The following is a 15,502-nucleotide window of genomic DNA, read 5'->3' as shown; positions in this document are numbered from 1 at the left end:
TGTATCTGTTTCCCATCCCTCCCTAACTACTTCCTTGGGTTGTGTAATGGGCCTAATTAGCTGGTTTGGTCATCACTTACCCACATTAACTGAGAAAACATGCAATTAGGAGATGGTGGGGAAAGAGGTCCCATCTGGAAGTCAAAGTTCATCACCAAGCAAGACAGTCATCCTTAATTAAACAAGAACAAAAGAAGGCTGCTGAAGGTTTTCATTCAAAGGTAGCAAAGGGCCATTTTGAGAACTCCCCAGCATATATCACAAAAACTCTTGAGTTTTCTTTCTAGATCTGTCTGGTTCTGGACTGAATGATTCAAACCACCCAGTTAACCTCTCTGTATCTCACTCAGTTTTCTAAAATATGAGGCTAAGGAATGTGGCCTTCTGCAAAAAAAAAGTACTGTTAAGGAATAATAATTAACAATTATTATGAAGCCCTTTGTAATTATCCAAGTGGTGATGAAGCAATAATGAGCTTTGACCAGAAGGCACATGTTTCATGGGTGGTTGCTTTAATTGCTTGTGTTCATTATTAACCTGGTGCCAGAGTGTGTAAAAAGGCCAACAGTAAGGCTTTGGTGGTCTTCTTAGGCTGTGTAGAGTGTGGGCTTTTGCAGATATGCAACACTGCCCTCTATCTGTATCCAGAGTATTAACAAGTCACTGAGGCTGACAGCCCATTTTTTTCTCAGCTAAATGTCTTCAAACTTTACAGCTGAGGACCAGATAGGGGATGTGCGAGGGCCTGTGACTAGACCACGCAGTGTAGGCCTTTTGCTTCACCGAATGTGGAATGTGTAGCATGTCCATTAGAAAGCTTCTGAATGGAAATCTTATCCCCTAGAATTTTAAACAGCCACATTTCCCAGCATTTGACTTCAATGGGGCATTTACCAGATGGAGTGCCAGATGAAGCTCCTGGCTCTATTTTCTGTAAGACACTTGAGAGTCAGAAACCTCCGGATGTTTGCATTTGATAGGCTTGCTCACCGTGGGCTTGGCCATGGCTCAATGGGCATAGGGCATTCTGCAAGCTTCAAAGTCTGGGGAGAGTGGGTACCATGCATAGAAGCATCCTTGGTAATTCTCTTTAACACTCAGAAACTCTTACTTATCTGACTTTCTTGCAAGCCACAGGCAAGAATGGACATAATAACTGACTACCATTATCACCAGCCTCCAAAAAAATCTGGGCAGACAATGTGCTTCCATTCTGCAAATCAGAAAACTGATGCTCAGAATGGGGAAAAACATACCTGTAGATCCAGGACCACATAAATACAAGGAAACGGTGAGATCTCAGAGCTTCTGTGGTACCTAAGCAGGGCTCTACCACTTTTTCTGTAATCACATGGACATACATAAATCACTTTAGTTATTTAGTGTTAATAATTCACATTCATGTGAATCACAGCCCAAGATTATAGTCATTTGAAATTGCCTTATTAATCACTGTGTTTATGAAGACTTGGGGGAAATCTCATTGGTGGTATTCTGAGAGTCTCCAATATGTTCAAAGTTGTCCTGTAATTAATACAGAAGATGGCTGACAGGGAAAAAAAAAGTCAATAAAATAATGATACTCTGAGAATGAATGTTTGGCATTTTTTTCTTTCCATTAAGTTGTCAATGTATTTGGTGTTCAGGTTGGTATGTCACAGGGCTTTATTAAATTGGTGTGACAGAGCATGGCTATTGTTCTTTGTCATATGCAGGGGTTATCTAAAGCTCTAGAACTATCATTCACCCCAGAGAATTTTTCCTTCATATTGTACAATAACCAGAAAGACTTTAGGACTCAAGCTGCTCTTAAATGGGCACAGCCCATCCTTCTGAGGTTTGCATGCTATTATTTTTACAGATGTCCTCTTCAGTTCCCACCTTAATGCAAGTCAGGGGAGTTATTGGGAAATGAAACTGTGCTTCCTCTGTTTCCCTCCTCCCTGCACGGTTGACTTGAATTGTTAGCCCACAGATGTGCTCTACTGGTTGACACTTGAGTTGTTTACCACCTCAATCAGGAGCACGATGAGTATGTTTTTGCTGGCTGTAGAAAAGGGTTACCTCATAAAAATATGGGGAGATGATTGGTGTATCTGGCCCACTTTCCCCTTGCCTTGGATTATACAAGGTTTCCCCCTTTCTTCAGGCTCAGCCTGCTCCTACAGAAGAGGCTTCAACGTTGTTACAGTTTAATATAATTTTTCACACACCAAACAAACTGAACTGCTCTTCTCCTGTTGTAGAAAAAAACAAACTTTCCCATATGACTCTTTAACAACAACAACAACAAAAAGAAATTTTTACCTTTTAAAGAAAAACTAATAATAATAATAATAAAACAAAAACCTTCCAGTTATATATATTAAGCTTCCCTTGGCTCCCCTACATTGAACTAAGTCAGCAATTCTCAACCAGTGTGTCTCATGAATTTTTAAAACACACAATACCTGACTAGTTAGTCAGGGGCAGACTTCTTTTCCCTTAGATTGTCAAACAAACAAAAAATGACAATAGCCAACACAGCAATAGCTAACCAGTGTGAAAGAATCAAAATTATTCCTATGTTTTTGTCAGATTGCCAAAAAATATAATTTTTGGTGTGCTGTATAATTTTAGTAGTTAGCCTATGTGCTCCATGACTTGAAAAAGGTTGAGAATAGCTGAACTAAGTATAACTTCAATAAATCTTAACTTCAGAAGTTTTAGAAAGTATCTATTCCAGTCTCCCAGTTAAGACAGAAATATATTATATATACAGTATATTTCTACTGACAAAGATTACTTTCTTTAAAAGGTTGTGCATTCCATTTCTGCAGAACTTTAATAGAAGATAAACAAGAGAAAGGGTCTTTCTTTCACTGGACTTTGACTTTATAGCTTTAAAAGAAAAAGAAAAGTGGACAAAGACTCAAGAATAAGCCAACAGCAAAACAGACAAAAGTTGATAGATTATTGTGAAAAGAGAAGTTGTATAGAAGTAGCCTTGGTAAATTCCCTTTTACATGCTTAGTGATTATCTGAATATATTTACAGAATGTGGCATTTTGATCTAACACAAGCACACAATAACATGTAGCATATACTCAAGCTAAGCTAGGAGTAGGTCCTTAAAGTCTACAAACTACAGGACTGTAATGAAAGGAAGTAATGACAGACAGGTTATAACATAGAACCAGCCAATTTCTAATGACAGAATTTGGCTGTCTAGTCTTGGTCATGGAAAGGGTAATGTTGCTCAATTTATAGCTTGTTAAAAAGGGAGAGAAGCTGTTGATACAGATGACTGGTTCTAGAGTAAAATAGACTAGGAGAGGTGATGTTACAGAGTTTCTATTGAGTGGATGACAAGTAGTACTTAACTCACTTTTTTCCATGTCTAATCATTAGAAAAGAGTGAATTTTCAAAAGGTTAAAAAACTGAAGTGTCTTTAGTAAGCCATGGCTTTGCTCTCTTTTATCTGCAAAAGCCTAGACGAGCTGATAGAATCTAATTTCTTCCTTGGGCAATGAAGTAATTACTTTTTCACATGTGCTATTCCTGGAAAGCTGTTACCGATGACGTGCAGAATGAAATTCTTTGGTGGGGAAGGGAGGGGTGAATTGGAAGTTTTATGCTAGTAGATGAAATCTGTCTTCAAATATAACATAAAATCTTATTTACTAGAAGAAACACAGTCTATGTGTTTCTTAAGTGGTACACCCTATGAACACTTTTAACAGTAAGCCCAAAATAGGCACCAGAAGTGTCAAGTATGTGAAGGAAATTGCCATTCTGGCTTAAAATGACTTTGAATTTGTTTTATCACACCAGAAATGAAGCCATGTTCACTATTGCTTTCAGTTGGTGAAATGGAAAAGCCAAAAGACTCACTCTGTGGTCATGAATTAAACATGGGTGCCTGATTTTGCATAATCTTGCTGAGGTTTAATTTGCCTCATCAGGAAAGGGAAAAGCTACATTAAACTATATCCTAGATTCATTCAGTCCTCATATTCTGTGATTTTATTTCCTTAAATGGATAACTTCACCACACACCAGTGCAGAACAAAAGACTGCAAAAAACCCTCATAAGCCTTTGGTCCATCGAAGCCCTCTTGGAAAATATATATCAGAAAGAGAACAGGATGTCAGTCCCTCACCCCATGTCAGTGTGAATTAATCAGTCATCTCAGCACTGAGTCATTGTGGCCTTAGGAGACTCTTAAATTCTTTTTACTGTTATCTACGTACTAGAGGCCCAGTACATGAAAATGCATGCACTGGAAGGGTGTCCTTCAGCCCGGCCTGCCCTTTCTCACACTCCAGGAACTCTCAGGGGCTCAAGGCAACCCGGAAATCAGGGTAAGGAGACTTTCCCATCACATCTCTGTTGCTGACACTGCCAGCAGTGCAAGCCTCAGCCTGCCCTGGTTACCTGAGCCTTGACAGCCCTGGGAGGCTGGGCAGCTGCCATCCAAGGCTTGCCTGTGCCTCAGGCTGGTTCTGGGTGGCTGGGGGGCTGAGGGCAGGTCCAGCCACACCATGTGCCTGTGCCCCCTGGTTGGGCTGAGGGGACTGGGTGCTGTCAACTTGTGGCTAAGGGTGCTGCCATCTTTGTCGCACAGTAACAGTCAATTTGCATATTCTCTTCTTTCTCTTTATTAGATAGGTTAAGTGGTAATAACCTGTCTGACCAACCCCCCAATCAGGTTTCATTTATGAAAATTAATTAGATAACCTCTTATGTTTTCTATTTCTTGGAAGTAAATGTCCTAAAAAATGTAACTAATTTTATTTTGGAAAAAATAAAATGTAAGCAACTTATTGTACTGTCATGTATAAGCTACACCTCCAAAAAGGATATCTTGAGTGCCCTCTGACTCATAAATTAAATAATACTTATAAAGAATAACCACGATCCTTCTAATTTTTTCTGAATTTATACCTTAATCAATAAAGAAGAAGAAAAAAGAATAAGCCATTTCATCTGCCTGGTGTGGATCAGTAGTTGAGCATTGATCTATGAACCAGGAGGTAACAATTAAATACTTAGTCAGCACATGTGCCTGGGTTGTGGGCTCAATCCCCAGTCTGAGGTGTGTAAGAGTCAGCTGATCAGTGATTCTCATCATTGCTATTTCTTTTTCTCTTTCCCTCTTCTTTCCTCTCAGTGTATGTATATATATATATATATATATATATATATATATATATATATATATATATATATATATATATATATATATATATTAGAGGCCCAGTGCACAAAATTTGTAATTTGTGCATGGGTGCAGTCTGTAGGCCTGGCTGGCAATCAAAGCACGGGCATCTGGCATGGAAGGGCAGGCCCCAGCTGACCTTTGGGTCCTGCACAGTACCTGGGCCCCCGAGTCCCCACATGGCCCTCTCCGCCTGAGTCATCGAGTCTCCCCCTGGCTCCCTCAGTGTCTGGGAGCCAGGCAGCAGCCCCATCTCCCATTGTCATTGCTTACCATCTGTAGGATGGTGGGCAGGGAGATTGGGCCCCACTCACACCCACCTTGGCCTGGCACAGCCCACTCACCTGCTCCCGCTCTCATCAGGGCTAATCAGGGCCAGCAGCACCTCCAGTGCCACCTGCCCTCAGCGCCTTGTCACCGACACCCGCCATGTTCCCCACAGGTCCCTGGTGGCCAACGCACATCATAGTGAGTGATCAAACTCCTGGTGGAAGAGACAATTTGCATATTAGGCTTTTATTATATAGAATTTTTTAATGAGTCATTTCTTATGTCTTGGGCCACTTCCTCTTCTCTGCAAAAGGATTTCACTTGGTAAGTTGTAATTTCCTTTAGAATTCTTGAAAAGTCTGGAATACTCTCACGAGTTCATTTCTAGAGTGGAGCTATTCAACCAAGAGCTGAATGGACAGTATGACCAAAGGGTCTCTTTGGCATGGCAGTAATTAATATTTCATATATTTTATCATATATGATAAAATGCACCAAGCAATTATTCAGCACATGCAGAACCAAATTTTGTAGAATATAAACTCTCAAGTCAGGAATACCTGATGTATTTCAGAACTGGGTGAAGGGTGGGCACATCTCCAGGACTTATATGCATACAGTGTATAGCTACTGGACTTTAGCTGATGATAAATGAACTGTTTGTGCTCCTTAGTAACTATTTGGTTTCTTTCCTTTTGTTTAATTTAACTCTATGTGTGACCCATTTGTGTCAAATTTTAACATTTCAGGACAATAAATTATCTCTTGTGTTATTATCACCAGAACAAGATATGAAGCTCTTTATGACTGTTGTTAATTTGATCATAATTATTCCTCACCTTTAAAAATCCAGCAATATTTTAAAACAAAAAATAAGTTATTTGGGCCTTCTGTTTGTTTTTAACATATTCTGTGGGGAGATTTTAGATACATAAAATTGAGAAGTATTTTCCCCAGTACTATTTTTAGGAGCTGGTCAAAAAATTTCATTGTGACCCTGAGTTAACTGAGCTATTTTCAAACCCTAAATATAAACCTGAAAAAAGCAGCCTGGGGCCCTCAGGAATATTCCATTATGGGAAGACCTAGAATGTGGCCAGGGTTCAGAGACAAGCAAAAAACATGAGAGAGAAACTAGGGTCCAAAAGGAAAAGTTAAAGAAAGGAATTTTCGGGTTTTGGTCTGGAAAAGGGAAGAGTGAGGAGTGATTGACACTGAGTCTTAGAATTTGTGAAGAACTTTGACACACAGAGGATGGGAGATGTATTCTACCACTTAGAGGACATGTCAGGAGAAGTAGACACAAGCTGCATTGGCATTTTGGAGGCTGGCATTGGCATCAAAAAGCATTTCCTGACAGTGAGGGTTGTTAAACACTGGAACAGGATGCAACAGGAAGTTGGCAATCTCCATTCTAAAAGGTTTAGAAATTAAATAGATTCTTATCTGCTGTGGAATCAAAGCTGTGGGGAGAGAACTGAACTATCTTAAGGGAACTCTTTAAAGCTAAGAATCTCTACACTGCTTTGTTTGGGGGAAGTAGATTATGTAAAATGAAGAGGGCTCTTAACTAAGTTTGTTGGTACATTTCCTTTTCCTGTCAAAATGAGATTGTTTTTTCTTTTCTGAGAGGATGTATATCTTGAGGAAATTATTATTTCACACTTGCTTTTGATTAAAAAAAAATAGTGCTAACCACTTCTGGGTTTTTTAGCAGAACCTACTGGCAGAGGTAATGGGAGGCTTTGACAGTGCCTGAGATAGCTCAGTTATGAGGCCTCCAATTTTTCATTAAAGGAGACATGAGAGGAGATGGCAGGGCCACTGTGTGCCAGTTTGCAAAACCCTTAGTAGGTAGGTCTATATGATTCTTAAAAAGAAAAAAGGAAATTTCAGTTCTCACACAGCAGCTACTTGAGGAATTTGGTCACTGCTGATTCACAGCATTCTGATTATTGAGGAAACACAAGAGAAGGCTTTCCAGGTTACAACTGTTTCAATCGGGGTGCTTCAAAGAAAACTGTCCATGTTTCTTAGATGCTTCTACATAAGAATGGTTTGGAGTTGTGTTGATTGCATCAGAGCATGTGGCTTTCACACATATGGTAGTGGACATCACAGAGTTTTACACGTATAAGAACATCTTGGGAAGAGGACCAAGAGAGCAATTTGAACATCTCTGCAAACTCTTCTTCCCACTTAAATTAATCTTAATTCAGATCTGCTCCACTTGCTCTGTTCCCGTGCAGTATAGCTATTCCAATAATTTAAAACAAAAATCATGCTGTCTCTTTTAAAGCATAAGGTTAACAGTTACTTCAAGATAATGTCTACAGCCCTTTCGGAGAAAAGCTGAAGCAAGTCACCTTAGGGAGTGATTGATTATCCATTCTCTCTTGATTGTTGCTTAATGTAAAACATGTAGTTTTCCCTGGCAGCTGGAAAAGTATGTTGTAGCAGGAAGGACATCATTCTGTCTGACTTGAAAGGCTTTTCCCAAGGGAGCTCAAGCTGAAGTTTTGTTGATAAAATGCACATACAGAAATGAGAAAAATCTTTCCCTACCTTTCTTTTTTTTCTCTTTCTTTTTCTTTCTTTGTTTCTTTCTTTGTTTCTTTGTTTCTTTCTTTGTTTCTTTCTTTGTTTCTTTCTTTGTTTCTTTCTTTCTTTCTTTCTTTCTTTCTTTCTTTCTTTCTTTCTTTCTTTCTTTCTTTCTTTCTTTCTTTCTTTCTTCCTTCCTACCTTCATTCCTTCCTTCCTTCTTTTCCTCCTTCCTCCATTCCTTCTTTCCTTACTTCCTTTCAATTTTTTTGGTCTTTTGGTTATACATCTTTGGGAGGAAATAAAATAAAATGGAGATGAAAATTGAACACCTAATTTGAAATAGGAGGCTCTGCTACATTGTGAAGGAATGAAATTGTAGTGATATCTATTTAAGTATTTCAGCCTTAAATGAAAATTGGTCCATTTTTAAATTGGGGCCTTTTTGTAGACAAACCAATTAGCTCTTTCAAAAGTGCATATGCACAGGCATTTGAAACCTCAATAAAATTGATTATGTTGTAGCTAAGAATTGATTGATGAAATCCTCAAGGGAACTAATTAGACTGCTTCTCTTTCTAACTCTCAAAAGTTGTGTTTTAGAAGCTCTCTAACTTGTCTCTACTAATAAAATTCACTGTTTTATTTATTGTGCTTCCTGGTAACCGTAAGCCATTTCAAATTTCCATTCCTAAAGTCTCTTACATTTTGGGTGTTTCTGAAGAGTAGTTCTAATTATTCTTATACAGGATGGTAGCATCCAGTTATCTGTGATTAGAGCACTCTTGAATAGGCCAGGCTTTAGGAATTAGTGCAATAAAACAAATTAACTTTTTGGACAACTGAGCTTCTCTGACAAAACATGTTGCCTTCCCCTTCTGTGAGAAGAAACTGTTCTAATCTCTTCCTTATAAGGTTACCGTGATTACATGAGGCATGTGGTGCAGAGCAGGTACCTGGTATTATTCTTGTCCTTTGTCCATAGATAAGGATATGCCCCAACGCAAACTTACATGGAGACTCCTAGAAGCAAACTGGAGAGAAGGCTCACAGGAATACAAAGGGAAGGACAGATCCTAACATTAACATAACAGACTGCACAAAACCCAACAGTTAGTCTGTTTTTCCATCTACCTGCCTGACCTCTTTCTCCTACCTCCTGGATTTTCTGCATGGGTTCCAAGATGCAGACACTGGTCTAGCTTCTGAATTTTGCAACCCTCATTTAAGCGATTCAACTGTTCTGCTCTCTCATTCCACAAGAATTCAGAATCACAATGACTACATGCTCTTCCTAACCAGTTCCCACATTAGTGCTTTCCCCATTTTCTTAACAAATGATCTTCTGATCTGATACAAGTGGAAGAATGTGTAAGCTTCCTGGGCCAGGGTCACCTACAGTCAGGTACAGTATTAATCATTTCCTCCTCTTAACCTTCCTATGAATTTTAAAAGCCTCCCTGACCTGTGATAATGAGCTTTAAGGGTCCTACTTCTTGTTTCCAGAGGGCTGTGAATTTTGAGCTTTATCAAATACCCAGCAAGATTATACTTTGCATTCCAATTGCACTTTACCACACCCCATGTGATAGCATGAGGATGTGTTAAATTGGCTATTTGTATAAAATATTTCTCATTAAAACCAAGTCCTCCTTCAGGAAGGGCTCTATTAAAACTTTATTGATTTTGACAAATAATTGGTATATTTATTAAACACATAGTTCATAACAATGAAGTTACTTAGTTATTGTATATGTCCTTATTGCCCCATTATCCCCACACCTCCCATTCATTCCTTCACTCCCCTGTTGTTTGTGTCCATTGATTAGGCTTATATGCATGCATACAAGTCCTTTGGTTGATTGCTTCTCCTTACCTCCACCCTCCCCTACCTTCCCTCTGAGGTTTGATGGTCTGATCTATGCTTCTCTGTCTCTGGATCTGTTTTTGTTCATAAGTCTATGTTGTTCATTATATTCCATAAATGAGTGAGATCATGTGATATTTATCTTTATCTCACTTAGCATAATGCTCTCCAGTTCCATCCATGCTGTTGAAAATGGTAAGAATTTCTTCTTTTTACAGCAGTGTAGTATTCTTTTATGTAGATGTACCATGGTTTTTTAATCCACTAATCTGCTGATGGGCATGAAACACGTACTTTTGATGCAGCTAAGGGAAACAAAATTGGAAGGTAATACAGAAGCACCTAATGGAAAGATGAAGAATAAACTCAGGCTATATGATATCAGATCATGAACTCCCTCTGCTATCCTCCAGGCAGTTACTAAAACATTCTGTTCATTTTGCTGCTTGAGTGGGCTCAGTGTTGCTGTTTCAGTTAAACTACAAAAAACCATGACAAATACTATTTTGGTTACTTTTTTCTAAGGGATGAAGATGAAGTTATTTCCCTTCTAAATTATACCTATATTTAATTAAAACAGATGCAAAACTAAAGAAAATTCTAGAATTCTCAGAAAGAAGGTTTTTTGTTTTTTTCTGTTTGAGTGGAATCACAATAATGACTGTTTCACAAGCTAATAGATATTCCCAGGAGCAAACTACCTTATAAGAGTCATTGCCTTTTGCCATAATGGCTATTTAATTACAGTGCATAAATTTTATCTCAATCTATTACAGACAGATTCCAGTGTTTTTCTACTTTGATAAACCTAATATGAGGATTGCATAGAAAACGTTAAGTTTCAATCAGGTGCAAGAAGTTTCAAAACCAACACTTAAACTCCTAAGCACTTAATTTTCACAGACTTTCTCTGATTTTTGCTGGCTAACAAGCTGTTGTCTGAGTGCCCTTTTATGTGAGCAACACAAACTTTCCAACAGGTGCCAGTGTGGAAGCTTGATTCTTCGGATAATCAGTCTAAGTTAGGGGTGTCGAACTCAATCAGAGAAGGGGCCAAAATCTAAAATCCAGCCTAAATTGCGGGCCGAATGGTTTACTGAACAGTCATAAACTGACAATGTCATAAACTGACAGCGGAGTGCAGTGATAACAGCGCGGTGCGGGCCACATTGCAAGGCCTGGCGGGCTGGATTTGGCCCGCGGGCCTTGTGTTTGACACACGTGGTCTAAGTGAATCATAGATGTTGAACTTGAGTTAAATCAGTGCTAGCCATTCAGTTTGTCTCCAGTTGGTGAGAAATCCATTCTCAAATATCTTGGTACAGTTGCACTAAAACCATGCTTGAGGTTGTCCTGGGTGTGCAGTTTATTTTATTTTTTTTTAAACCATTTATTTATTTATTTATTTATTTATTTATTTATTTATTTTTACATATTTTATTGATTTTTTTTTGCCCCCCTCCCTCCCACCCATCCCCTCCCTCCCCAGAGTTTTATGTCCATTGGTTGTACTTATATGCATGTATATAAGTCCTTCGGTTGATCTATTATCTCCCCCAGATCCTCCTCCCCTCCCCGCTGAAATTTGACAATCTGCTTGTTGCTTTACTGTCTCTATATCTATCTTTTGGTTCATCAGTTTATAATGATCTTTATTATCCACAAATGAGTGAGGTCATGTGGTGTTTCTCTTTCATTGATTGGCTTATTGCACTCAGCATGATGTTCTCCAATTCCATCCAGGTCGCTGCAAATGATGAGAATTCCTTCTTTTTGATGGCAGCATAGTATTCCATTGTGTAGATGTACCATGGTTTTTGGATCCAATCATCTGCTGACAGGCACCTAGGCTGTTTCCAAATTCTGGCTATTGTAGATTGTGCTGCTATGAACATAGGGGTGCATATATCCTTTCTGATTGGTGTTTCTAGTTTCTTGGGATATATTCCTAGGAGTGGGATTACTGGATCAAATTGGAATTCCATTTTCAGTTTTTTGAGGAAACTCCACACTGTTCTCCACAGTGGTTGCACCAGTCTGCATTCGCACCAGCAGTGCACGAGGGTTCCTTTTTCTCCGCAACCTCTCCAACACTTGTAATTTGTTGATTTGTTGATGTTGGCCATTCTGACAGGTGTGAGATAGTACTGCATTGTTGTTTTGATTTGCATCTCTCGGATAATTAGTGACTTTGAGCATGTTTTCATGTGGCTTTTGGCCTTCCTTCTGTCTTCTTTTGAAAATATTCTATTTAGGTCCATTGCCCATTTCTTAATTGGATCATTCACCTTCCTTTTATTTAGTTGTATAAGCTGTTTGTAGATGTTGGAGATTAAACCTTTATCAGTGGTGTTATTTGCAAATATGTTCTCCCACACCATGGGCTTTCTTATTGTTTTGTTGATGGTTTCTTTTGCTGTAAAGAAGCTTTTTATTTTGATGTAGTTCCATTTGTTTATTTTCTCTTTAGCTTCTATTGCCCTAGGGGCAGTATCAGTGAAGAAGTTCTTTTGGCATACGTCTGAGATTTTGCTGCCTGTGGATGCTTCTAGTATTTTTATGGTTTCCCGTCTGATGTTTAAGTCCTGCATCCATTTTGAGTTTATTTTTGTGTATGGTGTAAGTTGGTGATCTAGTTTCATTCTTTTGCATGTGTCTGCCCAATTTTCCCAACACCATTTATTGAAGAAACTGTCTTGACTCCATTGTATATTCGTGCCACCTTTGTCAAATATTAATTGAGCATAGTAATTTGGGTTGATATCTGGGTTCTCATTTCTATTCCATTGATCTATATGTCTGTTCTTGTGCCAGTACCAGGCTGTTTTGAGAACAGTGGCTTTGTAATACAGTTTGAAGTCTCGTATTGAGATCCCTCCTACTTTACCCTTCTTTCTCAGGATTGTTGTGGCTATTCGGGGTCTTTTATTGTTCCAAATGAACTTTTGGAGAGTTCTTTCTAGGTCAGTGAAATATGCCCTTGGTATTTTAATGGGAGTGCATTGAACCTATAGATTGCTTTAGGAAGTATGGACATATTGATGATGTTGATTCTACCAATCCATGAACATGGTATGTTCTTCCATCTCCTTACATCTTCCTCTATCTCTTTTTTCAGTGTCGTGTAATTTTCTGCATATAGGTCCTTTACTTCCTTAGTTAAATTTATTCCTAGGTATCTTAATTTTTTTGGTGCAATGGTAAATGGGATTGCTTTTTTAGTCTCTGTTTCTGTAGTTTCACTGTTGGTGTATAGAAATGCCATGGATTTCTTGGCATTAATTTTGTATCATGCTACATTGCCAAATTCATTTATTAAGTCAATTAGTTTTTTAGTGGAGTCTTTTGGGTTTTTTATGTACAATATCATGTCATCTGAAAATAAGGATAACTTTACTTCTTCTTTTCCAATTTGGATGCCTTTTATTTCCTCCTCTTGTCTAATTGCAATGGTTAGTACTTCCAGTACTATGTCAAACAGGAGTGGCGAGAGTGGGCATCCCTGTCTTGTTCCTGTTCGTAGAGGGAATGCTTTTAGTTTTTGCCCATTGAGTATAATGTTGGCTGTGGGTTTATCATATATGGCTTTTATTATGTTGAGGTATGATCCTTGTACTCCCACCTTCTTAAGAGTTTTTATCAGGAAAGGGTGTTGGATTTTATCAAATGCTTTTTCTGCATCAATTGATATGACCTATGATTTTTATCTTTCAATTTGTTTATGTGATGTATCACGTTTATTGATTTGCGGATATTGTACCATCCTTGCATTCCTGGAATAAATCCTACTTGGTCGTGGTGTATGATCTTTGTGATGCTCTGCTGGGGTCGATTTGCTAGAATTTTGTTGAGGATTTTGGCATCTATGTTCATGAGGGATATTGGCCTGTAATTCTCTTTCATTGAGTTGTCTTTATCTGGTTTTGGTATTAGGGTGATGCTGGCTTCATAGAAGGAGTTTGGAAGTGTTCCTTCCTATTGTATTTTTTGGAATAGTCTGAGGAGGATAGGTTTTAGTTCTTCCTTGATTGTTTGGTAAAACTCTCCTGTGAAGCCATCTGGCCCTGGGCTTTTGTTTGCTGGAAGCTTTTTGATGACTGTTTCAATTTCTTCCCAAGACACTGGTCTATTGAGATTTTTAGATTCTTCCTGATTGAGTTTTGGAAGTTTATATTTTTCTAGGAATATGTCCATTTCCTCCAGGTTGTTCAGTTTGTTGGAATAGAGTTGTTCGTAGTATTTTGTAACAATCCGTTGTATTTCAGTGGGGTCTGTTGCTATTTCACCTCTTTCATTTCTGATTTTGTTTATTTGGGTCCTCTCTCTTTGTTTCTTGGTTAGCCTGGCTAGAGGTCCATCTATCTTGTTTATTCTTTCAAAGAACCAGCTCTTGGTTTTGTTGATCTTATGTATTGTTTTTTTGGTCTCTATGTCGTTTATCTCTGCTCTGATTTTTGTTATTTCCTTCCTCTGCTTACACTGGGCTTTTCTTGTTGCTCCTTTTCTAACTCTTTGAGTTGTAGAGTTAGATCATCTGTTACCATTTTTTCTAGTTTTTTGCAATAGGCTTGTAAGGATATGAACTTCCCTCTCAAAACTGCTTTTGCTGTGTCTCATAGATTTTGGATTGTTGTGTTTTCATTGTCATTTGTTTCCAGGATGTTTTAAATTTCTTCCTTGATTTCTCTGGTAACCCATTCCTTGTTTAATAGCATGCTGTTTAGTCTTCATGTGTTTGATTTCTTTGGATTATTTTTATTGTAGTTAATTTCCAGTTTTATGCCATTACGGTCTGAGAAGATACTTGATATGATTTCTATCTTCTTGAATTTGAAGAGACTTTGCCTATGTCCCAAAATGTGGTCTATCTTTGAGAATGTCCCATGTGCATTTGAGAAGAATGTATATTCTGTGGCTTTGGGGTGGAGTGTTCTGAAGATGTCAATTAATTCCATCTAGTCTAGTGAGTCATTTAGGATTGATATTTCTTTGCTGATTTTTTGTTTAGATGATTTGTCGAAGGGTGATTATAATCTCCTACTATGATTGTATTGCTATTAATCTCTCTCTTAATGTCCTCTAGCAGTTTTTTAATGTATTTGGTTGCTCCTGTATTGGGTGCATATATATTTAACAGGGTTATTTCTTCTTGTTGGATTGTTCCCTTTAGTATTATGAAGTGGCCTTCATTATCTCTTATTATGTCCTTCACTCTGAGATCTAATTTTCTGATATATGTATTGCTACCCCAGCTTTTTTTTCATTTCCATTTTCCTGGAAAACTTTTTTCCATCCCTTCACCCTCAGTCTGTGTGCATCTCTTTTTCTGAGGTGGGTTTCTTGTAGACAACAGATGTATGGGTCTTGTTTTCTTATCCAATCTGTTACCCTATATCTTTTGATTGGAGCATTTAATCCATTTACATTTAAGGTTATTATTGATAGGTACTCATTTGACGCCATTTTTATTCTATACCCGTGTTCCTTCTTCACTTCTTATTTCTTTATTTTTACAGTAGACCCTTTAGCATTTCTTGCATTGCTGGTTTGGTGGAAATAAATTCTTCAGTCTTTTTTTGTCTGTGAAGCTCCTGATTTCCCCTTCAATTTTGATTGATAGCC

The 15,502-nt window shown here is 38.2% G+C and overlaps 1 long non-coding RNA gene across 3 annotated transcripts in view; it reads left to right on the top strand.

Annotated features, from left to right (window-relative positions):
• The first annotated feature begins 4,228 nt into the window (after positions 1–4,228).
• The window catches only part of LOC311631881, a 46,930-nt gene continuing 35,656 nt past the window's right edge, over positions 4,229–15,502 (top strand). The window contains exon 1 of one of the 3 annotated variants that reach the window (XR_014796661.1): positions 4,229–4,345. This is a non-coding gene — a long non-coding RNA (uncharacterized lncRNA). Of the gene's footprint in view, positions 4,346–5,689; positions 5,797–15,502 lie in introns of those variants that run through there. The other 2 variants (XR_014796662.1, XR_014796663.1) reach the window with 2 other exon arrangements.

The sequence above is a fragment of the Pipistrellus hanaki genome, assembly GCF_964339955.1.
Source record: "Pipistrellus hanaki genome assembly, chromosome: 1".
Lineage (NCBI taxonomy): Eukaryota > Metazoa > Chordata > Mammalia > Chiroptera > Vespertilionidae > Pipistrellus > Pipistrellus hanaki.
Note: the sequence above shows the minus strand (reverse complement) of the source record. Positions and strands in the feature narration are given on the sequence as shown.